This window comes from Ursus arctos, unplaced genomic scaffold, assembly GCF_023065955.2.
Source record: "Ursus arctos isolate Adak ecotype North America unplaced genomic scaffold, UrsArc2.0 scaffold_20, whole genome shotgun sequence".
Taxonomy (NCBI): domain Eukaryota; kingdom Metazoa; phylum Chordata; class Mammalia; order Carnivora; family Ursidae; genus Ursus; species Ursus arctos.
Window position 1 is genome coordinate 5800061 of NW_026622875.1, and position 27173 is coordinate 5827233.

At 40.9% G+C, this 27173-nt stretch overlaps 1 long non-coding RNA gene across 1 annotated transcript in view; it reads left to right on the plus strand.

The window, feature by feature from the left end:
* Positions 1-27173, plus strand: part of LOC125282052 (uncharacterized) — a 95519-nt gene that overhangs the window by 1138 nt on the left and 67208 nt on the right. The window contains exon 2 of the long non-coding RNA XR_007189178.2: positions 8788-8900. This is a non-coding gene — a long non-coding RNA (uncharacterized LOC125282052). The remainder of the gene's footprint in view (positions 1-8787; positions 8901-27173) is intronic.

Genomic DNA, 27173 nt, shown 5'->3' on the forward strand with positions numbered 1-27173 from the left:
GTCAGGGAGGATGGATGGAGGTGGGGGTCGGGGGGTCCTGCCATCAGGGTGTGAGGTGGGAGAGAGTGATGGGGGTGTGCTATGAGGGTAGTAGATGCCATGCTAAGGTGCATCTGCTCTGTGGGTGGTGGGATCCTTCTAAGGTATTAGGTAGGAGACATGGTTAGAGAGGCATGATGGGAAGATTCTCTTCAGCAGTAGTATGGAAGGTGGATCCCAGGGGTCCGGAGGAGAGCACAGGAGGCACCTGGGAGAGTATGGCCAAGGCCTCAATCAGAATGGGGAGGAGAGAGTGGGCCAGAGAGACTCTCAGGGTGCTGAGTAGCCAAGGCTTGGTAACTCGTTAGGTGTGACAGGCAGGAAGGTGCTGAGGATGATGGAATGGAGATGGTTCCAGGGCCTGGGCAGGGGTTACTGTAAGACAGGAGCGACTTTGGAGGAGACAGTGAGAAGTTCCATTTTGGACGTACTGGGTATGAGGTTCCTGTGGGGCTTTTCAGTTCACTCATCTCTACCACAAGTGTTAGTCACCCTGGGTATGTGTGAAAGGGAGGGGTGTGTTTGGTCACCTACTCAGAGCTTCTGATGGGTCTGACTGTGCTTAGGCCCCAGGACCACACGATGGAGTCATCAGACCCACTGCTGTGCAGATGAGCCAAGCTCGAATAGGGAAGAGCCTTGAGGATACAAGAAAGAAGAGTGGATGCTTCCTTTTTCTCTCCTCTAGGTCCCCATTGAAGTCAGGATGGATGAGTCACTGTAAGCCCCGAGATGCTGCCATGAATACTAAGCAGGGCCAATCGAAGATGGAGTGAGGGAGTCAATGAAAAGAAAGCTGTGTTAGCCCCTGGTCTGATTCAAGCTCTCTCAGTTGTTAGCATCAGCCCCCCAAGGTGGACCATCTGCTCGAGGGTGATGAGGCACCCACTATAGGGACTTTTAGATGTGTGTAAAATGAGAGCAATAGTTGATCTCTAAGGCTCCTTCCAGTGCTGCTGTCTGTGAATTCCCCCATAGGGATGGAGACCAATGTGTTGTCAGAAACAATTGCGTCTAGCAGATTGTGTGAAGCAAGTGACAGGTGCAGAGCTGTGTTGTTGCTGTAGGGCTTTAGGATGGAATTCAATGTACTTAAAGTCAGAATGAAGTCAAATTTATCACAACTGAGCTATGTCTTTCCTGGATGGGCTATCTTCTAAGGAAAAGTAATTTCTGTGGCATAGATAAGCACAGGGACTGTGTGCTTAGAATGGATTTTTGACCACCAGACACAATTTTTAACCTATACTTTGTGAAACAGTTCTCTGATGTGCTGCATATAGTATAGCCAAGATAAAATGAAAACCTTCTTCTGGGACAACACTGCTTTTTTTAAGAGACATTCTTTGCCCAGGATCACTACTACAGAGAGTCTACCATTTACTGGAAGTCTTGGCCAATGGTATAAGGAAAGAAAAAGGAATGAGAAGACTTAAAAATTAGAAAGGAAAAGACAAAATGGCCATTATTGACAGTTAATATACCTTCCCCCCAAAAAAAGCAACAGAAACAATAGACCATAGAACTAAGAGAAATCAGCAACTTTACTGGATGCAAATATCAACTTTTAAAAATCAACTTCATTTCTGGAATTAAAATTAAAAAAAAAAAGAACACTGGGTGATGTATGGAATTGTTGAATCACTATATGGTACACCCAAAGCTAATATAACACTGTATGTTAACTATACTGGAATTAAAATTTAAAAAAATGAACTATATTTCTCTACAACTGCAACAATAAATTAGAAAATATAATAAAAACAATATACCAGATAATGAATGAATAATAATACAAAGAAGGTACCATTCACAGTAGCAGCTAAACTATAAAGTTACTGCCTGTAAATTGAGAGGCAGTACAGTGGTAAAGAGTATGGACTATAAACTATTTGAATATAGGCTCTGTTACTTACATTACTTACTTGCAGTGAGTTCCTGGGCAAGTCCCTTTATCTGTGGGCTCAGTTTCCTCATTTGGAAAATGATGATAATTAAAGATTAAATGTTGTTGTTATTATTACATGAGTTAGTAGTATAAGTACAGAATAGTCTTTGGAAAAAAATTTAAAAGTCTAATCAAGAACATAGTGATTTAATTTAAATGGAAACACATTCCATGCCCTTGGGTGGAAGATCTTAATATATAAAGAGCTCACGTCTATTCTAATTAATTCACATATTCAATGCAATCCCAATGCAAATTACAAATAATTTTCTGAGGAACTTAATAATAACTCTACTCTAAAATGTATATGTAAGAATAAAAGCCCATGAATATCTAAGCTGAACTAGTAAAGCAGTCATAAACAGGGGGAGTAGCCCAGATATAAAGACATCATTCAGAGCAATAGTAATAAGAATAGTGCTTGGCAAAAGAACAGCCAAATAGACCACTGAAACAAAATAAATTAGAGAAAGACGTGTACATATGAGTATTTAGTATTCCGATGGGACACAGGTCAATGAGGAAAGTATGGATTGTTTAGTAGAAAATGTTCACTATATGGTGAAATATAAAACTGGACTCCAGCCTAAAACAGCATACAGAGATAAGTCCACTTGTAAGTGGATTAAAGACTAAATAAGAAAAGTAATATTGTTTTAGCGCTAGATGACAATGTATGAGGCTATCTTTGTCACTCAAGAAAAAAACATTAAAGCCCCAAGCCATAAGGCAAAATACTGATAAATCTGATTACAGAAAAACTAATAATTTCTTTTTTTAAATAAAGATTTTATTTATTTATTTGAGATAGAGAGCAAGAGAGAGAGCATGAGCAGGGGGCAGAGGGAGATGGGGAAGCAGGCTCCCCACTGAGCAGAGAGCCCAATATGGGGTTGAACCCAGGACCCCGGGGATCATGACCTGAGCTGAAGGCAGATGCTTAACCAACTGAGCCACCCAGATGCTCCAAAACTAAGAATTTCTGTAGTATGAATTCCTGTTAAGCATGGGCAGTTAACAGACAGCTGACTGACGGGGAGAAGATATTTTGCGCTGTCCAATAGGAGAGTAGACCAGGACCTCCTGCAAATCGACAAGAAAAAGACAGAAACCCCAGTGAAAATTGGCAAAGCTTACGAACAGGTGATTTACAGAGAGGAAACCCCCAAGGCTAACCAGCATAATGAGATGCTTGGATATATTATAATCAGAAAAACACAAATGAAAATAAGAATGTGGTATCACTTTATACCTATTAGATTTGCAAAAATTAGAACATTGGATACTGACAGTGTTGGAGGGACATGTTGGATTCCAGAATACTTTGCATAATGCAAGTAGACTGATACAGCATGTCCAGTCATCTGGCTCGGTCAGATTACGTACGTACATACACGCTTGACGACTCAGTGTTCTACCTTGGGTGTCTGTCCCAAAGAGATTCTTACACAGGCTCACAAGGGGACACATATGAGGATGTCCAGAAGGTCATTCTTCGTAGCAGTGAGAAGTTAGAAGCAATCTGGGTGGGATCAGGTTCTGGACAACTCGAAGTTAGAATTTTTCCCTCACCTACCTCCCAGGAGGAATGACCCATCTCTTCTGGCCAAAACAGTTAGACAGGAAGACATTTAAACTTAACTGTTTGTTATCACCTACCTCTGTTTATTTGGTGACCCACTGCATGGGAAATTTATAGGGTCTGATAACACTGATCTCAGAGTAAGGAGAGGGAAAATGGGACAGGAAAACACTGGGCATATTTGTACTTCTGAAAGGGAAGTGTTGAATCAGTTTTCTGTTCCCAAATGCTACCTTTTGGCAGGAGACCAAAGCTTTTTATTTAGTAGATTTCCAAAGAAACCCCAGGTGAAAACAGCAGCCTGGACCTTTACTGATACCCTACAATTTCATTTCCTCTGTTGTTTTTACAGCATGAAATGTCCCAGTGTTTCTCTCCAAAATAAGGACACAAATTTACCCAATGTCAAGGAACTTCAAAAAATCTAGAATACATTCTGTGTATTTATTCTGTTGGTAGTAATGTCCTCTCAGACGACAAATACAGAACAGTTTGGTTTCTCTCTAGAGCTGAAGACTAGTGTTCCCACACCCAATAAATATCTATATAAAAAATTAAGTGAATGTTTTCTCATAAAACAATTGAAAATGATCTATATTTGCATTTAAATAGCACTAAACTGATTTCATGCCACGGTTTTAGGGCCTCTATCTGATAAATGGCTCTCTACAAATGATTCCATTTATCTTGGGATCACCTCAACCCAAAATTCCAGGACAGCCGAACAGCAGACTCATTGAATTCCACATTCCAGCAGACCTTTCGAATTAATTGGAACGAAATTCTTAGTTAAGTTGCTCAGGGACATTAAAAAAACCAAAACACCATCGATTTCTTTTGAAAGGCCGTGACCAAAATGTAGTAGGTTGATACTACTGTGAGGCCTGTGGATGAATTATGCAGCTGTGCGTGCTGCAGTATTTTCCAAATCGTAGCCATTGCCCCTGAAGTAAATATGTTTCCCTTGAAATAATAAGAAAAATACCATTGCGAAAAGAATGTATAAAGGGCAGAAAACACCTTTCAGAAGATCCTCTTTGCTTCCAGGTGATAACTGAAGAGGCTGCTATTTTCAGAATACCGAGGCTTTGTGTGTGGGCGCAATAATTGCGTGACTTCAGCTACAAACAGTTTTATTAAACAGGGAAGCTTGGTACTTTTCCCGACTGTGTTAGGGGATTTTGCACCCAAATATTACGCTGGTGAGGAGTGAATTGGGAGGAGTGATTTTACTGGTTACTGGTACCAGGTGATACATGTTATGTGCCAGGGACTGTGGAGGCAATTCTATGTTATCATTTCATTTAATTTTTGTAACACCCTATCAGCTGGATGTGTTACTATCCCACTTTACAGATGAGGCAACCGAGCTTTCATGAGGTTAAATAACTTTCCTAAGAGAGTGGGGCTGGGATTTGAACCCAGCATATCTTTGTTAGTCTCTTAGCATATAATGGGGTGACAGGGATGGTTGAGGATAGTAGGAAGGGAGTGTAAATTAATACTACCTTTTTGGAAAGTACTTTTGACATACTTAACAAAAGACTTTAAAAACATCAAATATTTTGGCCAAATGGTGACAATTCTGGGCTCTAGTTCAGGGCATTGATAAGAGATTTGGACACGATACTGTAAAAGAGTGTTCACTGCCCTTGGTTTCAGCTCAGGTTCATGATCTCATGAGTCGTGGGATCAAGCCCTGCGTCGGGCTCCCCGCTCTGTGGGGAATCTGCTTGGATTCTCTCCCTCTGCCCCTCCCCCCACACTCTCTCTCAAATGAATAAATAAATCTTTAAAAAACATGTTATTGGGAAAATGTTCAGAATTTGTTGTCAGGGGAAAAAGAAAGATGTAAGACTATGTGTGTATAGTAGGATCAAAATTATGTTTAAAATGGAAGGAAATCCAACAGAATTTCAACAGTGGCTGTCCCTGGATAATGGGTTTTTGGGTAATTTTTATTTTCTACCTTACGCTTTTCAGTATTGAAACATTTTTCTACAATGAGTATGAATTACTTTTATAACCAGAAGAAAACATTATTAATTTCGTTTGAAGAACAGTAAATTAACCAAAATGGCAATTTTCATTGTCAGCAAACTTTTCTCCGAAGTTATTTTTTTTTAAATTTCTTTTGCTCTTATTCGGTCTTATTTTTTTCTGTGTGACTTCTAAAGTATCACTGTAGAAAAAATTGTGGTCTCAGGCGGATATGTTGGGGCAGAGTGAAGCCCTGCGTTTACTCACACCTGTGTCCTAAATACTGTCAGTGCTCTCTTTTGTCGCATTTCAATTCCTTGGGCCTTCCCCACAGATGTAAGATGCCCAAAGGCAGGGCTCAGGGAGCTGTCATCGAAGATGACAGGGTCAGAATGTATCCTCTGAAATCGATGCTAATCAAAATAATAGAAGAGCACCTACAAAATAAAGGTACTTTTAGAGAAGATTTGTCAATACATTCTTTTGTTTATCCAGTAAATATTTATATTTATACCATCTTCTGTGTTAAAGATTCTGTTAGATGGCTTGGGGAAAATTAATGTAAATCAGCTATAATGAGCCCATGCTGCTGCCTGAGTTTTTATTAAGATGACAGAGGTCTTGGGGCACCTGGGTGGCTCAGTGGGTTAAGTGTCCCACTCTTGGTATCGGCTCTGGTCATGATCTCAGGGTCACCAGATCGAGCCCTATGTCAGGCTCCGTGCTCAGCGGGGAGTCTGCTTAAGACTCTCTCTCCCTCTGCCCACTCTCTCTCTCTCAAATAAATAAATAAATCTTAAAAAAAAAAAAAAGATAACGAGGTCTCTAATCAGGGGAGCAGAGAGTTTCTCAATTTAGTCAAGAAGCTGACAGAAGGAGCCTTCACATTTGCTTAAAGTTAGGAGTAGTAAGACCTCCTAATAAGACTTGTAAAATCAACCAAGGGAAAGTGTAAATTATCTCCCAGGTAGGATTACCTGCGTTCCATCCTCACCAGACGCCAGGTAGGCCGGGTAGGGGGGAATACAGACATCCGCTAAACAGTGTCCAATGAATAGGAGGCCGACGAGGGGCAAAACACAAAAGGAGATCTGGTCCCATCTGTCCTTTCTCTTTTAATATCCTCAGACTAGACTCTCAGATCCCTTTGGCCGATATCATAACGAATGCAGACACCTCGGAGGAAGGGCCGCGAAGCCCCTCCTGGACACTGCCCCCAGTGCGCGTTCTCTGGTCTGACCTGGCAACTGTCCACCCACAGTTCCCGCCACTCTCCACACTCACTGCCTTTCTGGCCTTGAAACGTGCCGGGCAGGTTCCCACGGCAGATGTTTTGCACTTCCTGTTCCTTCTCTGTACTACTGTTACCCTCGGTTATCTTCACAGGTCCGATCACATGCCTCTTCCTCATCGTGGCTTCCTCACCACTTTGTGTAAAATGTGCTAGTCCCTCCACCCACTCTGTGACTCTCCTGCCCACTACTGTTTTCTTTTGCTTCCCTAGCAGTTTCCACTACTTGACAATGTATTATATGTTAATTGTTTGTTTGTTCTCTGTTGTTCTGCATTAGAATATACAGTCCCTGAGGGGAGGGGCTTAGTCCATTTTATTCACTGTTGTATCCTCAGCATATAGACTCGTGCTTGATACTTAGTAGGTGTTCAAGAAATAGTTATGGAGCAAATAAATGAATGGATGTACTTTTCTGGAGGGCACTTTGGAAATAGGTATCAAAACATAAAATTATATATACTTTTGACCTAGCCAATTCAACTTCTTAGATTTGTATTATGGAGATAATTATATAGACGGGAAATTATATGCATGATAAGGTTAATCACGGGATTGTTTATGGTATCACAGAGAGAGAGAATCAAAATATCCATGAACGGAACATTATGATACAGGCAGGCTGACATTATGATATGTAGGTCAATATTTATCAACATGGAAACATGTTTATAACATATTAGGGAGTGAGGAAAATTGATTCTGGAACAGCATGTATGGAACAAATTAATAAAATTCTATCATACTTTGTATGTATCTGAGCATACAAGAATGTGTGGAAAGGTATTCACCAAAATAATAACAGTAATCTTGGTGGGAGGGGGTTGGATTTGGGGTAATTTTTACTTGTTTCTGTATACTCTTGTGTATTTTAAAAATAAATGAACTTGAATATTTCTGAAAAAGGCTTTAGGCAAAGCTAATAGAACTGTTTTAGAAGTGAAAAGTTTTTTCTACTTTAGAATTTATTCTAGTTCACCTTATGTAAAAGCAGCCCAGAGTTAACTGACTCGCTTCCTGTGATTCCAGTGAAAAGTGTTGCAGGTTTATCTCATGGATCCTACAGCGGTGGTTCCCCGTGCTTCCCACTGTCATTCCTTTCTCTGTTGACCCTGCCACTGTCCTATGTTAGACTCTTATCTGGACCTATGGCCCAGAGAGTGGTTGCCTCCTAAGTGGTCTCCCTGCCCCACCCTGGCTCTCTCCTCCAGTGGAGCAAACCACAGTGGCTTCCTGTGACCCGCAGGAGAGTCAGAGCTCCCCGCTGGCTGGCTCAGGCCTTCCACACACAGCCCCTGCTTCTTTTTCTAACCTCATCCTCAACCCCAACCGTCTTCTGCCGTCGTATCTGCCGAGTGTGTTTGACGCTACCTTACGTATTCATGCCTGTCCTTCTGCAGTTCCTTCCTCTCTACCTACCCTTCTCTTAAGGCTCATCTCGCCTTCAAGTTTTTTGTCTAAGCCTTAGAGAATGACCTTCCAGGAAAGCTATGGTACTTAAAATCAGTACCAATTCTTAGCTTCTTAGAAAATCGGTTTCTTTTTATTTATGTATTCTGTCTGTATAACAGGTAAACTCTTTAAGGGCAGGAATATTTCTTATGTTTCCTTTAATTATCCATAGAATCTATTTATTCACTCAACAAATATTTGTCGAGCACCTCCTGTGCACCTGACCTTGTGTTAGTTTCTCGAATAGAGCAATGAATGCACCAGAGCTTCTAATCCAGGAAGCCACGGAGACAGGCCTCACTCGTTCGAGATCTCTAGATTGATAGTCTTCCATCCAAACTGCACATCTACTAGTAATATTCTCTCTGTCCCTTTAGGAAGAAAATAATTTGTAGAGAAAAGGGATCAGTAACTAACACTTGTTTCTCTCTATTATTAATGACTAACAGAAGGACTCTGAAAGGAAATAGTCTCTTTCTTCTCTTGGTCTTTCAGGCACTGTAAACGCTAGGATCTATAGAAGGAAACCTCCCAGATTTCTGATGAACAAGGTCTTTTGAACCAGGCAAGCTTCCTGCTGAAGAGAGAGGATAGTCATAATTCTGAAGGTGAGATCCTGACATTCACAGACCTTTGTGAACCTCTCAAATGGATCATTCTAGGACATGATCTCCTCTGTGAAACGCAGCAAAATGTAAGATCATGTCATATTATACACATCCCAAGTTTTTCATGGATAAAAACCATGAGGTTAAATCTAGGAATGCTAAGAGCCTACTGTTTCTTTTAAATACAAAACATGAAGTTATTATCATTAATAAGTTCGAAAAGTTGCATAAGTATTAATAAGTAATTAAAGTTCTCAGCAGTTAAGTTAATGAAATGCACACTATCTCAGTACTCACCCTAAGTGTTTTAGGGGAATCCTTGGCCAATAATTTCCCTTGCTTATGCTAGGCCTTAAATTAAGTATTTAGTTCTTTTTTGGGGGGAAGTGAATGAAAGATTCAGGACCCTGAGAGACAAACATAAGTCAAAAGACTTTTTTAGTAGAACACTTTTTGCTATCTACTCAAGGTAACATTAAATAATTGGTAATGCTATTGCTGGATTTTCCCCCCTCTGGTCTTAAAAGTCCAAAAGGGGACAGACTGACTCCTAACCTTTTACTTAAAACCAAAATGATTCTCAATAGACATTCAATTACAGTGTTCCCTTTCTTATTTAGATACTGAAGGTCAACTTTATTTTTTAATAGAAATATCGCAAGATAACAAGCATCTATAAACTTTTGAGACACAGAGCATGTTATAAAATTTTGCAAAACTTCTTTTTTTAAAGCTATCAACATTTTATTTTTTATTGAAGTATAGTTGACAATGTTACATTAGTTCCACGTGTATAATATAGTGAGTGATTCAACAAATCTCTATGTTATACTATGCTCACCACAAGTGTAGCTACCTCTGTCACCATACAACACTATTATAGAACCATTGACTATATTTCCTATACTATACCTTTTATCCCCATGGCTTGTTCATGCTATAACTGGAAGCCTCTACCTCTCACTCCCCTTTGCCCATTTTGGCCATCCCCCAATCTTCCTCCCTTCTGGCAACCATCAGTTTGTTCTCTGTATTTATGGATCTATTTCTGCTTTTTTGGTTTTTCATCCATTTTGTTTTTTAGGTTCAATGTATAAGTGAAATCATATGGTATTTGTCTTTGTCTGACTTATTTCACTTAACAAGATACCCTCTAAGTCCATCCATGTTATCGCAAATGGCAAGATCTCATTCTTTTTTATGGCTGAGAAATTCCTTGTGTGCGTATGTGGGTGTTTGTGTGTACCACGTCTTTATCCATTCATCTATTGATGGACATGGGTTGCTTCCTGCAAAGTGTCTTATGCTTGCATTAATTCCCTTGTGGTAACATACATTATCCTTTGAGAATGAGATGTTTTGCACCTACAGCTCATACCATTCTCTTCTGGGGATACATTCTAGATGAAAGAAGTATTGTCGCAAGGTATATAGCCAAGACTTTTGGTCTATGGGTGTAGAATTTTTCAAAAAGTACCTTCAACCCTTTTTTCTTCCTGTTGGGAAAAATGGTCATAAAGATGGCCATGCATTGTATTATAAAGGATGTAAATATTGATGCTATTTTAAAGACAAAGGTAGCAGAGCTTAAATAAAATAGGCATTTCTCTAGTTTGCTTTCTTAATGATGTGGGTGGAAATAGCCAAGGGGGGGTTGGTGGCTATATGGGGTTTGGGATCCAGGCTACTTTCATTTTCTTGCTCTACCCTAACATGTGGCTTCCACCTTGTGGGCCAACGTGGCTGCTCTAGCTCCAGCCATCACACTTGCATTTCAACTGTTGGGAAGGGGATGAGTGAAAAGCAAGAGTATACTTCTTTCCCTCAAGGGTTTGACCCCAAAGTTGCATACATCATTCTATTTCCATCCCACTGACCAGAACTTAGTCACATGACTACACTAAGCTGCAAGGGGGGCAAAGAAATATCAACTTTACCTAAGCAACCATATGACAAGCTAAAAACTCAATTCATATGTAAGAAGATGAGACAGGAAACGAGAAGACAATTGGCAGCCCCATCCCCCTGTATGAACAAAGAAGGAGAAGAAAGAATGAAAGAACTTGGGGAGTTAAGAAAGAGAGCAAAAGAGAATGGGAGAAGGATAAGTCGAGATTGTATTGATAAAGGCAGATTATATTTTATGGTGTTTCTCATTTTCTGTTGTTCAGTTTCTTCTAGACTTCTGAGTTTATTTCTTATCACTGCAATTTGCAATGCTATATAACAGACTTAAAACCTCTGTTTATGTCTTCTCAGAGCTCTTAATTATTGAACTCCATTCAAGGAATAAATATTTGTGTGTGCTTTCAGCAAGCCTGAAATTGTGGTAGGTGTTAGTTATACAGTGGAGAAGAACAACAATCGGTATCTGCCTTCAAAGAATGATACCAAAGTTTGGGGGGGGGGATAGAAACCGATGAAATAATTAAGCAATGATTAATTATATAAAATAAGAAGTACTATAGGGAACTATAATGGCATAGAGGTGAGCCCCCAGGCTATGCTGGGGAGAGAATAATTTCTCTTATTAAATTCCTTTCTGAGCAAGATACCCACAGAAATCCAATAGAGGAAGAATAATTTTTCTGGATTGCATTGATCCCAAGGCTGTTACACTAGAGGTTAAAGATTCAAGCCCGTTTAACTGACTCTAATAAAACAACGTATCTTGAGTATCTACTGTATCTGGGGTGCTGGGCCAGACACCGTGGGGGCTCCCAAAGAGAATAAGAGATGGTCTTGCCTCTTAAGCAGCTCATGCCCTGGTGAAGGAGACAATAGTGGAACCAGGGCAAATGCGATGAAGAGCTACAGTAGAGATGTCCACAGAACCTAACGGGAAGGTGAGACAAATTCTACCTTGGTGAGGTCTCTGAGCCTTCAGGGAGCACATGGCATGTGAAGTGAGCCTTGGCTAGTGTGATTGGGTTAAAAGGGTCTTTTGGGAAGACACAGCTGGAACAAAAGGCAGAAACCGCAGGGTATGTTTAAGGACTGATGTTCAGTCAAATGCAGCAGATGGGGTGGGGGCGGGGCCAAGGGGTGTCTGGTGACCCCAGGGGCATGCATAACAGATACTTCTGGAAAGGCAGAGGGCAGATGGGGGAGAGGCTTGATCACCCACCGTGCTAAGGAAGCTGACCATGGAGAGGAGGAATCCGAGGGCAAGGAAACTAGAGGAGGCTTTAAAATCGGCTGGACAGAGAACAGCAAAGCGAGAGTCCTTCCTGAAGAGGCATCTTTAGGCTGAGCACCTGACTGGATGTTCACCGGCATGTGGGTGGGGAGCAGAAGCACAGAGGTGAAGGTTTTAAAAGCCTGAGTGATTAGGAGGGTGAGGGTAACATTTAGTGGTTTAAGGGCGAAAAGGAGGAAAGAATCAGTGTATAGACACCACTCGTCTCCCCAACAACCATGTCCTTGTTCTTTACAGCACCTTGATTTTGTCAGGTGTCCAGCCCCTCCTCAGCCCCTGAAGAGTGTCCTAACTGATATGAACTAATTAGCTCAAGGCACCCCCCGCCCCCCCTGCAGACTGTTACTGGTCTGGGCATGGGGCTGGGGGTGGGGGACCTGGCACTTAAATTGACCCTATCATATTGACTGCGTATTTCATGTTTGGGAATGCATACTCTGTGTTGTGGGAAGTACACAGTACAGGGGGGAACTAAACACCCAGATTGAAAAGGGAAGCCCCGGGGAATTTAAATGTATCAGGAAGATCATGGAGACAGAACAGCTCAGGAAATCAACCCCATCAGTTGTTTATGAACCCCCAGGCTCAGCTGGACCTGCACCTGTGTGAACCTAAACAGATTATTGGACTATGAGAACAGGTCTGTGGGCTGACACCGTGCTGGTCCCTCACTGGTCACTGGACGGCACACACAGGGCACAGATCTGAAGAGCCCTGCAAAGACACTGAAAACTGAACTCTTGTTAGAACTACGACCCACAGAAGGTGGGTTGGAACTTGTGGACTGAATCCAATCAGGTCAATTGCCTGTTAAAACAAAAAATATCAAAATTTTCCCCATAGGATTTACTCATGAGCCCGAGTCTCATTACATACATTTAGAATGTCAAAGGTATAATCCCAAATTATTCATCATACAAAGATCCAGGAAAATGTCAAATAGAAAAGAGAAGAGAGAGATGCCACTGCTGAGATGACACAGATTTTGGAATTAAAACTTTTAAGTAGTGATTATAGAAATGCTCCAAGAAGTAAAGGAAAGCAGTCTTGAAATGAATGGGAAGATAGAAAGACTTAGCAAAGAAGCAGAAAATATAGGAAGAATCAAATGGGAATTTTAGAACTGAAAAATACAATAACCAAAATAAAAAGCTGTCCAGATGGACTGACTAGCATGCCTCAGATAACAGAAGAAAGAGGGAGTACATTTGACAACAAATCAATAGAAATTATCCAATCTGAACAACAGAGAAAAAAGACTTGGAGTGGGTAGGAAGAGCAGAGCCCCTTTCTCCCGTGGGAGAATATCCAAATGTCTGTGTTTGTGTCATCAGAGTCCCAGAAAGAGTGTTGGAAGGAGGAAACTTCAGAAAAAATATTTGAAAGAAAAAATGACTGAAAATGTCCCAAATTTTAAAAATGAACAACAGAGATACAGGATAAAAGGAACAAGGCAAACAAAATGTCATAGAAGGCAACCAAGGATTGAAAATGCCCAGTACTGTCCCTTACTTATTGTGTGACCTTGGGGGATTTTGCTTATCCATCTAAGTCTCAGCTTCATCTGTAAAATGGGTAGAATAAGACCTACCCAAAATACGGCTCTCATGAGGACTGTATGCATTAGTCTAAATCAAGCACTTAGCACGATTCCTGACTCACAAGAGGTACTTAATAAATAATAGCTTTTTAAAAAGGAGGAGAGGGATCAGCAAAGATGTCAAGGATGGTAAGGACTGAACAGAAAACACAGGGTTTTGCAAGAAGGAGATCTGAGATGATTTTGGTAACATGGCCCAGGGGAATATTGACATTAATAAAAGAGTGAAAAGAATGACTTAATTTGAAACATCCACACACACATATAAAGATAAATATCTGAAAATTACTAGATTTTCTATATGCTAAGTATAACCAGTGAGGAAACATGATGGGAAAAATATTGCATTCCCAATAGTAACAAAAGCGATGAAATGCCTAGGAATAACTTAACAAAAAATATGAAAGATTTATATGAATAAATGACAAGATTTTACTACAAGATATAAAAGAAGACTTGAGTAAATAGAACCATACCATGTTCTCGGACAGAACAGAATATTATAAAGATGTCATTCCTACCAAATTAATTTATAGCTATAACTCCAAATAAAATCCCAAAAGGGTTATTTTTGGAATATGACAAAATCATTCTAAAGTGCATCTGGAGGACAACAGACAATATAACTAATACATTTTGAGGGGGAAAAAAAAAAGAAGAAAGAGGGGTGGCAGGGAGGGATCAGCTTTCCCAGAAAGCAAAAGACAACAGAAAAGAACGATAATGTTATCAATTTGTTTCTACTGTTAGCGGAGGTTAGTGAAACAGGGGAGGCCAGAGTAGCCCATAGAACATCCACAGTGATGATAAAGATGGCATCACAAAACAGGACGGTAGCGAAGGGTTCTCCAGTGAAGGTGCTGGATGTTGCTGGGGAGTGAGAGTCCGGTCGGAGGAAGGGGGAGAGAGAAGCTGTTTTCCTGAGTGTGTGTTTCTAGGTACAGGGTCATCAGCTACAGTCACACTGCCTGCTCCCCCCCCGCCCCCCAAGCCCTCACTTTCTCCTTTCTAGGGGAGGAGGAGGGAAATACCTGACTGATGAGTTTAGAAAGAGAAACAAGAGTGCTTGTGACTCAAGCCCTTCCTCCCTCATTTGGATCTGCGGGCCTGCAGATAAACTGGATGCTGGTCTGCCCTGTGCTCGGGGGTCCCTTAGAGGGTTCCTGCTCCTGCACTTGTGGGATTCACTGGAGGTCTATCAGGACACCCGTTCCGGGGGTGGGTAGCTTAATCCAGGGAGGAGGTGCGTTAGCCGATTATTTTGGCTGATTATTTAACATTAGTGTTCTAATCAGCTTTACAGAATTAAGAAGACAACATCTGCCTACACTGTATCTTTATTTCTTAGGTAGCTTCTAATTCACGAGGGGGAAATGGTGTTTTTTGTTGGTCCAGCTAAAACTCCCAAACTGGAACATTAGTGGTTGGTTAGTTGGAGGAAAAATTTATATGATAACATGTGCTGTGCCAGTATGTGCAGAACAACTTGTATAAATCTCAAACTATTAAAAACAAAAACTAGAAGACGGTATCACATTTCTGGCTCAGAGAAGACTTTTCAAGTCTAAAAGCAAATGCAAAGATTCCAAAGGCAATGATACATAGCTCTAATATTTAAGAACAGTGGGTACAAGGATGCTGGGGTAGAGCAGTCGGTTAATTTCGGACTTGGCTTCGGCTCAGGTCGTGACCTGAGGGAGGTGAGATCGCCCCAGGTCTGGCTCCATGCTCAGCATGGAGTCTGCTTAAGTTTCTCTCTCCCTCTCTCTGTGCCCCCCCCAAGTAAGTAAGTTTTTAAAAACAAACAAACAAAAAAACTAGTGTGTATATATAAAAAGGTGAAAATGAATGAAAAGGCAATCATCAAACTGGAAAATTACTTCCGCTGAATGTTACACATAATTACTACACTAAATTTGTACAAAGTAAGAGCTGCAAAAAAGGTATTGCAAAAATGAAAACAACTGCTCAAGTCTGAACATGGGCTATGGGTGGGCCACAAATCTGGCTTCATGCAAATTCGAAAAGGAAAGTTGCTGTAGAACATCACAGTGTGGAATTTGCTAGGGAGGCAACGCGAGCTAGATACAAAGACGGCTAGGTATGACTAAAGGCACACGTGAGGTTTAGCAGTATGACTTTCTGGTGCATCCACTTGGCAGACTCTCAGCAGCCTGAAAATGGCAGAAGCTACAGCATCAGAGGCTGAAAAAGTGAGCGTTGGCTCAATTCAAATTTGGAAATTGACGCAGTGAAGGTGGGAGAAAGCCAGGCTGGTAAAGGCATGTGGGGGTGCTTGTTTGAGCAATCATTTATTCAGTCAACGAAATGAATAAGTTATTGACACATGCTGTGTGCCAGGCACTGTCCTAGTCACTCTGGGGATACGTTAGTGAACATAACAAAGATCTCTAACCTCAGGAGTGGGGTGGATAGGAGACACAGAATAAATACTAGAGACCATATATTTGTGTGGTTAGGAACAAAAGAAACCGTGGAATAAGATATAGGGAATTGAGAGTGTGGCCCGAGGTGGGTGTGGATATGTGTGACCAGGGGGTGAAAACTGGAAGGCGGTGCAGGAGTGAGTCATGAAGAATTCTGGAGGAAGGACTCTGGAGATTTCTTCACCAGGGGCGAAGGCCTCTGGGCCACCAGGATCTAGAATGGGCAGTGAGGAAAGAAAGGTGGGGTGAGGACCTGCGTGTTGGAAGGAGAGAAGAAAGAGGGTCTAGGTACAGTTCTTGAGGGAAAGAGAGAAATCAGGAAGCTCTGCCATGAGCGGGGAATTCCTGAGCTTGGAATCTTCGAGATTCCCAGCCCTTATTTTAAACCTACTCCCTTTCTTCACAGAACTATTTTTAAATTTTCCAATTACACATGTCTTCAGAGGTACAGCCCGTTCCCTGCCTTGATTTCAGAGCAAGTGCTACGTAGGCACAGTGGAAATTCAGATTTTATAGGAGAGAACTCCTTGATAAAAAATTTAAAAGAGAATTGAGTGACTCAACATTTGAAAGTGCCTTCTTCAGAGGTTTAAAAATAAAAAATAGAATTGTAGAGCACATAGTTGTACAAACAGGACGATCACAAACTTTGTCAGATAACGACAGGTCCACAATCATATGCATAGAACAAAAAGGAAAGGAGGATGAAAGAAAACAAATTATCTACTGTGGCTGGCTGTCTTTGGGTGGTGGCGTCATATGAATTCTCCTCTTCCTATGTTTCTTCTCGTTTTTTAATACTTTTATAATGGCTGGAGAGTCTTTCACCGAAAAGTAGGGAAAGTGCTGCTAGAAGGAAAGGGAATGCAATGGACAAAAGACACAAACAGATAATTAACATAGGAAATAAAAACAGTAAAAGTAGTATGAAAATATACTCAACATCACTATGACCAAAGAAATGAATATCGAACATTTAAAAATTTATCTGTTTTGCTCATTACATTGGCAAATAAAAAGCTTATAACGTGGAAATGAAAAAAAAAATAACAAAGAAGTGGTTCAACAACATTTTCTGGAACTAAAGGAAACAGAGCCCACTGAGTGGCCATCAACATAGACGAAAACAGACTCACATCAAGGCATCGTCTCATTAAATTTCATAACACGGGCACAGAGATACGATCCTACAAGTTTCTAGAGAGAAAAGAAAACAGATTATGTAACAAAAGATAATGAATCAGAACAGTTCTGGATTTTTCACCAGCAAAACTGGAAGCTAGAAGAAAGTAGAGAGATGTCCTCAAATATATCAGAAACAAAGTGTTTTATAACCTATAATCCTAATTCCCACCAAGCTATCAAGCAAATGAAGATGAGGACATTTGCAAGATCTCATAAATTTACCTCTGATCCATTCCTTTTTTGAGGGAGGCTACAGAAGGGTGTGCACCACAAAAACTCAGTAGTAAACAACAATAACAACAAAGAATTGTCGAAAGAAGAGACAGGGAAAAAAGGACATCTTAGCTTAGGGTGATGTTAACAAGTATCCCCAAATGGCAGCTAGCTCTGATCAGAACAGGTCAGAAGTCTCCAAGAGAACATTCTTCAAGAATATGATTTGATAAATTTCTCATGTTTCCGAACATCTTGAGAGGAATTTAGTTGACTAATGGAGACTTTTTGGTTGAATCAGTAGTAAGTATGTTCAAAAATAAGTAAATAAAAGTAGGTAGTTGTTAACTCCAGGGAAAGTCCAAAGTTGTACAAGAAAGAGAATATAAATCATAGGATAACATCTGACTCAGTCTGAATAATGTCTAAATAGTCATCAGAGCATAAACACTGAATATCTCTCTAATCAAAATTGTGATGTAACTCTATTGGGAGAATAGAGGACGAGGAAGGGGCATGCGTTTGGTGGGAAAAGAAAGCAACCCGTTAAAACCGAATGCCTAAGTCGGATAGATACCTCTTCTCCCTTTGGGTACCCTTATATCTGGATGGGAAGTTACCAGAAAGGCAAGCAGCCTGAGGATCAAGGTGACCCAGTGAGGACAGATAGCAGAGTGGAAGTAGAGAATCTGGGTCCTTGGTGATCCAGCACTGAATTAGCCAGCCCTGGAATCGACTGTAATCGAGCTGGTGTGCGGGCACCGCCCTAATGACACTGTGAACGCCTGCGGCTTTCACATTCGAGCGCCCTGCACAACGATCCCCGCAAGTTGGCACATCTTGTATACAAGATTTTCTACAAAACTCTAAACTTGAAGAAAGAGTCAATGTTAATGATTAGGATACATTATTATTAAGCACCGACAGTGTGCCAAGTCCTTCAGGCTACCTGAACTTTGATAGCCCTTTCGGACCATGAATTTTACTGCCTATGGTTTCAAATCTTTGCATACGTGGAATTATTGAAAGAAAAAAATGACTTACTTAAAATAGCCCCTAATGATTGTATAGAAGTTTATACTTTTAAAGAATAATTTCAACACGTGACAAGTTCCTACTCTAAAGAAACGCACTACTGTGTGCTAACTACTTCAGAAATGCAGAACTAAAGAAATGAATATGACCGTTTAAATTTCTACAGGGACTTTCGAATATATAAAATTACCAAAAACATTGTCCTTAACATCACAGGACAAAAAAAATAAATAAGTAAAGATGAAGACGGGTGGAATTAGAGAAAATCATAATCACAAGTATTGGAACTAAGCTTATCAATACGTTTGTTGGTATTGGTAGAGATTTAAGGAAACAGACTTAATCTCTAACCATTTATCTCAAGTAGCCAAAAGGGAGCTCACCTACAACCCATGACAATAACTTATGATTTTCGAGCTCTGGATGTGGCAGGTGCTATAGTCAGTACTTTATGTGCATCCTTTCATTTAATTTTCACAATTATCTTAGGAAGGGAGTGTTATTATTATTCCCATTTGGCTTGAGAAAAGTATAGTTCGTGGAAGTTGGGGTTGAACTCGGTTATGCTTGGTTCCGGAGCTGAGCCCTTAACTACTGTGCTGTATACTCTTTCAGTAAATGTGAGGAAACCTGATGTTAAGTATGCTTCGACCATTTCTGAATTGACTTCCATACTGAATATGCAGTGTGGGGGTACGTTGGCATGGGTCAGGGGTTCTCTGATTGTGGGTACACACACCCGGTATTCCTCTCAGCTCCTGATCTCTCTTCATGCTCAGATGTACTTACGCTGGACTGGGTGACCATGTAAACCCTGCTTCAGCATTTGTTTGGGATTTGAGTATTCTGTCTGTAGTCTTCTACCTACTCACCGAATCGTGATATCTGGTTTTGATCCCGTGCTTCCATAGACCAGGGAATAGTATCTGGCTCACCTGCTTGCTTCAGAGTTCTGTCACAGTCCCGAATTTTGCCCGTCATTCGTGCAACCTGCAAGTGAGAAAAGTGAGTGGGCAGGAGGGGCTCAGGAAGGGGGCGGTGACGACCGGACCTCACTCAGGCATGGAGCCTGGGTGCTGTCTGAACCAGTGCTTAGGGGAGCAGAGGCCCTTTGGGCACCAAACACAGAATCATGGTCTGAATTTCTTGTTATGGCCACCATTAGCCTGACACCCTCCAAAGATTTTTCACTTTCTTGCCAAGGAATCAGTACAAGATGGCTTGTGAACAATGTCCCAGCATGCTCCTGACAAACCCCGAAATGGGATTGGAAAGCGTTAAACAGGATTGTATTGTCAATAAATGATATGTAAGAACATCAACATAGAAAGCTTTTATGTCCATCTCGATTATGCGATCTGTGCCCGTTCCGGTGCACATCTGTCCTGTCCTGGTGTTAATAAGCACGGACGTCTGGAGCGAAGTGAGCTGTTTCTGCAGGCTTTGAAAATGGGAATGGAGGTGTCAAGGGAGTGCAGGAAATAGAAATGGGAAAATGCTGTTCATCATAATAGCCGCTGATTAAAAATGCACAGTAATATCACGGCCATGAATTCATGCAGCGGGCCTTCTGGCTGATAACAGTGTTCGTCAGATTGGGCCTCTCACTCTGATGGTACAGTCAGCCCAGCTGGGGAGGCTGACTGTGCAGATGTTCCCCCAAGTTTCACTTTTAGGGAAGTCTTAGGAATATGGATATCCTATACCAGAAGACACCTTAGAAACCGTCAGAGTCGGGACACCTGGGTGGCTCAGTAGGTTAAGTGCCTGCTTTCAGCTCAGGTCATGATCCTGGGGTCCTGAGATCGAGTCCCTCATCGGGCTCCTTGTTCAGTGGGGAGTCTGCGTCTTCCTCTGCCTGCTGCTCCCCCTGCTTGTGCTCTCACTGTCTCTGACAAATAAATAAATAAAATCTTAAAAAAAAAAAAAAAAAAGAAACCATCAGAGTCAATGCTTTTGTTCTACAGAAAAGGGAATGTTATCCAGAGAAAGGAGGCCACTTGCTAAGGTCAAAGTGATGGTCTGTGTGCGTCCAGAACAGAACTCAGGTTAACTGCTGACTGTTAATAGACAAGCACATGATTTAGTTGGAAGGACGGGCCCATGCTGTGAAAGACAGATTGTCTTTCTCTTAGGCACCCAAACACCTGGGGGCAGACATGCACAGCTATGGCCTGTTATTTCTGGAGGGTGGGATCATGAGTGATTTTAATTTTCTTTTTGTCTCTCTCTCTTTTTAAAAAAGTCAATAGTATTTACACTGTTTCTTTTATAGTGAGTTTGTATTGCTTTTGTGCTTTAAAAATAAGGTAAAATATTTAAAACAGCATTTCAGAGTCCAGGATATGACCATGGGAATGGGTTGTTAAGATGAAAGAGTGTTGAAACTGGGGGTGGGGGTGGTGTCCACAGTTGAAGGTGGTTTGTGAGCTGATTTGGTCATGTGGATGTTGAAGCCACTCACGGTGATGGTGTGAGATGGGTCAGAGAGAAAGCTGGAGTCAGGGCCAATGTCTTCAATCAACAGGCCTAAGTAGGTGTGTGTGTGTGTGTGTGTGTGTGTGTGTGTGTGTGTGTGTGTAAATCAAGATGGATAGCAGGCAACTGAGCTAGATGGCATGGATTTCAGTGGAAAATAAGAGTTATGTTCTGGAAGCAGCAACAAGGCCCTAAAAGGAGAGGAGAGATGTGGATGGAGAGAGCCAGATCTCCACCAAGACAAGGAGATTGAATGAATTCTTTTGTGAAGAGGTTGAAACTACGGGGGAGTTTCTGTTTTTCTTTTCCTTTCTTTTCATTATGAAATACAACACACATAGAAAAAGTACACCAAAACCTAAATGTACAGTATAACACATAACTTGTTAATTGCATTTTTCTTTCACAGAAGTTCTATTTGGTTCTTTTCTGTAAAATTCAAGTGGCACTAATCTTTCAGCTCTTCGGAGATAGGACTGCATTGTCTTCTTGTTTCCATCATTGCTGTTGAGAAATTGACTGTCAGTTTAATTGATGTGCCCTTGAAGTTGATGCCTTTCTTCCTCTGGATGTTTTTAAGGTTTTATTTATCTTTGTCTCTCGTTTTCTGTACTCTCACTATAATGTGTCTAGCATTTTTAGCTACATTGCTAAATATTGTAGTGATTTTTGAATTTTTGGATTGTCATCTTTCACCAACTCTGGAACATTTTTAGCCATTATCTCTTCAGATACTGTCTTGGCCCCATAATACCTAGCTTCTTCTGACACCAATTAAATACATGTTAGACTTTCTCCCTCTGTCCTCTGTTTCTTACCTTCTCTTCTGCAATTTCCATTTTTTTTGTCTTTCTATGCTCCACTGTGGATAATTTTTCTGACCCATATTTCAGCTTACTAATTCTCTCTTCAGCATCATCAAAACCCATCCACGGAATTTTTAATTTGTTAATTTCATTTTTCTTTCACAGAAGTTCTATTTGGTTCTTTTAAAAATATATAGCTTTTTGATGGTTTTATGTTCCCTGCAGATACCTTCAAGCATGTCTTTCATAAACTTTAAACACAAGCATAATTGTTTTATAGTCTTTATCTGATACTTTCAAGATCTGAAGTTGTGCACATGAGTTTTTTTTTTTTTTAAGATTTATTTATTTATTTGACAGAGATAGAGGCAGAGAGAGAGGGAACACAAGCAGGAGGAGTGGGGGAAGGAGAAGCAGGCTTCCTGCTGAGCAGGGAGCCCGATGTGGGGCTCGATCCCAGAATGCTGGGATCATGACCCGAGCCAAAGGCAGATGCCTAACGACTGAGCCACCCAGGCGCCCCTGTGCACATGAGTTTTTGTTTATTGCTTATTGCTCTGGAGTTGTTAGCTGTGATTATGTACATGTCATGTACATGTCATTATAATTGAAAAAAAGTTTGTAATAAACTCAAAGCTTACGATGAATTCTACAGAAAGAATTTCTTTGCTGCTGCTTGGGATCTTGGGACACTAATAACCTAGGACCACCTTGTCAGATTTAAGGATTGAGGTTCCCAGGGTGAGCCACTTTAGCCTCACTCTGAGACTGTGGTCTTCGGAAGTCCTAGCTTACTATGGAACCTGTCCAGACTCTCTGCCTTGTGTGGGTCCATGGATTGGTAAACATGCCCTTCACCCACAAGGCCATTAAAACCAAACTTTAAACTTTTCAGAATGGACACATGCTCTTAGTAAGTTTTCTGCTTATTGAACTCACTGAGCTATCAGAATTTCTCTTCAGTTTTACAATTCTTTGTTGACTTCTTTGATTCTTTCAGTAAGACTTGGAAGTGAATTCAGCTCTTTTTTTAGTTGTTTCCAGCAGGAAGTTGTTCCAAATAACCTATGATATTACCAGAAATGGAGGGTTTTTTTTGTTTGTTTGTTTTTGTTTTACATAGAGTGAGAATTCCAGAGGGAATGGTAGGCAGTTTTCTTAGAAAAAAAAAATCACAGTGGAAAAAGATGAGAAAGAAGCTTTAAGGAATACAGAGTTAAGGATATGTGAGATACGAGAAACTGAGAGAGGCTTGCCTTTTTTACTATAAGTAATTATGGGGCGGGGGGGGGGGAAGGAGTTATGGGATTACCTGGCTTCTAGTTTCCAGAGAGGACGGGCAAAGACCGCAGTGATATCAGTCCAACAACTGGTCAGACTTAGAGCCTGGGGTTGTGGACTGGTACCAGCTTTGCTAGGAAAACAGCAAATCTCTGAAAATCCATTGTTCTGGGGATCCTGGAGATTCCTCTTCCTGGAAGGTTGGGAAGAGAATTCTTAATTCCGAGAATGCTCACCTCTTGAAAAAGTTAATAGTGGTATTCAGTGGCTTGGAAGCCTCTGTGACCTCATTGCAATCTGGGATATTGGCAGGAATTCTGACATTATTCATTTAAGAAGACTAATTTTATTTTATTTATTTATTTATTTATTTATTTATTTATTTATTTATTTATTTATTTTAAAGATTTTATTTTTATTTATTCGACAGGATAGAGACAGCCAACGAGAGAGGGAACACAAGCAGGGGGAGTGGGAGAGGAAGAAGCAGGCTCCCAGTGGAGGAGCCCGATGTGGGACTCGATCCCATAACGCCAGGATCACGCCCTGAGCCGAAGGCAGACGCTTAACCGCTGTGCCACCCAGGCTCCCCAAGAAGACTAATTTTAAATGGTTATAGGACTCTGTAGTTGTAGCTATGTTTTATGGCACATCATTTATGGTCCTTGGGATGAAGTGCTAAAATCAGAGGTAACCCCATTATAACTTTTTTTCTATGGGGAAATAGGCCATGCTTTTATTGTTGCAATTATAGATGTATTCACATACATACAGAAAAAAAAAAAAACCTTAGAAAACACATCAAATACTGACAAGGAACTTTTAATTCTTTATTCAGGTTTTTCTTTGTTTTCTAAAATTTATACAATAAACATATTATTTGTATAATCAAAAAATAACAGAGGTTATTTTGGAACGGTAACAAGGTGCTGTGCACTCCACGGCTGAATCAGAATAATCCACAAATGCTTCATAATGTGGGATTAGAAAGTAATTGTACCATAATTTTAAAATAGAATGTACTGAAGAACAAATACTCGCGATATGGGAGTAGGTGTCTTCAGTTCTCAGGTACAGGAAGTAAGGTCAGAAGCCAAGCATCTCACAGGGAAATTGGTTGCTGTCTTGTCCCAGGGATTCTATTAGTCGAGGAGTAGTCACCCATTAATTTGAAGCTACTCTGGGACTGTTTGTGGAATCCAGAAAGACCTTTGATGGCTTTGCTCACTGTCTCTGGAAGAGTCTCCTGGATAGGAGCCCTGACCTTGTCTCAATCTGTATGAAAGCCTGAGAGAGACAGAGTGGGGTGGGGTGGGGTGAGCGGGAGGATGGGAGAGAGGAATAGAGTGAGAGAGAGGGGGAGAAAGACTAACTTGCTTCTTGATTCAGTCTTGCTTTATAGCTGCACTTGATGGGAACATCTGTTCTTCAGGTAAAGGGTAAACTCTACTCATGAGTCAGATCCTATCACTGTTTTTGGACCAATTTATGGAAATGAAAATTTCAAAGTCTCAGTTGGCAGGTTAGAGGGTCCCACTTTGTTTCCTTCCAGGATTCAGTGAATAGCAGCTCTGTCAGGAGCTTTGTCGTGGGAATACTTTGCTGGACCTTTGCTTTGACTTGGTTCTCTATCACCCCAATGCCTCTGGGAAAATCACCTCTCTTGGTCTCTGCTTCTGACATCCAGCTTCCAGATGACCCCCAATAATTGCTGTCTTCTTCTATTCATACCCTTATGTTGTCCCCTCCCACCCTGTACCAAGGTAAATAAATAGGGACAAGTATTTTTATTTACACTGCATATGCAAGAAAGTAAGTTGTTAAAAGAAGTGACTTGATTAGTTTAATGGGCTAAAGGGAACACGAATCTGGTGTCACCTGATACCAAACCCACCTTCTCATGTGCTGTTCCTTGGAGGGAGAGGAAATGAAATGAATGAAATCAGTAGTTTTGCATTCATTCAAATGGTTGCTCACAGGGCTAAGCAGTGCCCTCACACCCAGAGGAAAAGCACAAACACATATTTACCTTTCAAAATTCTTTTCAGTTAAATACATTAATAAATGATGAGTAACATCAAGAGGGATGTGTACCCCTCTTTCCTCCTCTATCTTTTTAATTAATCAACCCACCCCCTTTTCCCTTGGCTCAGAGATAGATTTGCATAATATCTTGGTTACCATGGCTGATAACGTCCTTTGTCAGTTAACTCTTAAAGGAGGAGTCATGAAAAAGCCTGTAAATGACCACATGAATTATGCATAAGGAACTCAACTCAAGTCATGCATATAAAATGGGCATTAGGAGCACAAGTTTGAGTCTCTTATTCTTTTATAAAGAACCCCACACAGGGCTTGCTAGCCTAATCTGTAGCTCTCTCATAGCATGAAATGGAGTTTGATTTATGGGTTTGAGGTAATTTTCAAAATGGAGATCACTAACCAAGAAAATCAAGTTATATAAACACAGTTGGCATCTGGCAAATAATAATACGCCTTTTACAACTTCTGTGTACCTTGTAGAACATTATATAATATTCTGTGCACATGGCGACTCATGACAGATAAAATCTAACCCTTTCTTCTCCCACCCAGCCAAGAAGAACCAGTTTTAGACTGGTGTGTGATTTGCTAAAGAGCTTAGAAGATACCAGAAGAGATTCATATTCAAACCCATCTCCTGTTCTCCAACCTTACTCTCGATGATCCGTTCAAGACAAAACTGAGTTTCCGCAGGAATAATCCTACACCAAAAGAACAGACAACTGCCAATTTAGGTAGCTGGAGGTGCAGGAGTGTCCCCCGCTTTTCAGCATGGCACCCAAACTCCCTTTCAATCCCTGCTGTCCAAACCCAGGCCAGCTAGTTCAAGCTCATCTTCTCAAATTCCAAGGCTATTAAAGATTCAGGCACCAAAAGTGGTGTTTGGTCTATTCTTTTGTCTGAGACTAAGACAACTCTAGCATGGCCTATTGGAAAAGAGCATCCCTACGTGGTTTCATTGAATCTTATTTGGGAGAATTCATTTTTGTTTTTCAACCACCAGGTAACTTAAGAACAGCTTGCTGATGCTTTTCCATGAAGGCAATGGAAAAATTGAGATTTGGGTCAGCTGGCATGCATGCCTCGTCCAAACCATCACCCTCTCTCACCAGGCTACTGCCATGGCCCCTAGTGTAGTCTCCCTGCCCCCGCCTCTCACTCTGTACGCCCATTTTCCACTCAGCAGCTGAAACCACCTATGGCCTCTCATCACACTTAGAGCAAAGTCCAAGGCCCTGACCGTGGCCCATGAGGCCTTCCATGACGTGGCCCTCCTAGCTTTCCTAACTAATTTTGTCCTACCTTCTCCTGCCCACCACTTTTTAGCCCTTGTTCTCTTTTGGTTTCTTGAACACATTAAGTGCTCCTACCTTAGGTCCTTCATGCTTGGTTTTCGGCCTGGAACAATCATCCCTGTACCCTATCTTTGCCTTTCCAGCTCCTACTCATCATTTCCTTTAATTATCAAGTGTCACTTCCCACAGAAAATCCTTTCCTGACCACCCAATCTGAATAAGTAGTTCTTGCACATTACTTGGTTTTATTTTCATCCTATTACTTCCAGATATTTACTTACTTATTCAATCTGTTTTATTGTCTGTCTTCCCCCTACCTAACTGTAAGCTCCAAAGGCAAGAACCTTAGATGTCTCATTCTCCTAGAATGTTGAATGACACTAGTAGACACTCAGTGTTTGTCAAAGGAACAAATGAATGAATGAATGCCTTTGTTTTAATTTTTATTGGTCATCTTAGAAGAATACAGTTGGTTTATTTCCCTCTGGTTTGATTTGGTCATTTTATAAAAACAAATCTTTTCCAGTTTAAATCAATTCATAGTTTAATAAAAATCACTACGTGAGCCAGCTCTAGCTTCAGTAAGTTAGTGTGCTATACCCCTCATGTATACAATTCAAATCCCTGATTCGGATACCTGAAAATATCATTTGAGTTACAGTTGTTGGTTCTGAGATTGCTTTACTTTATT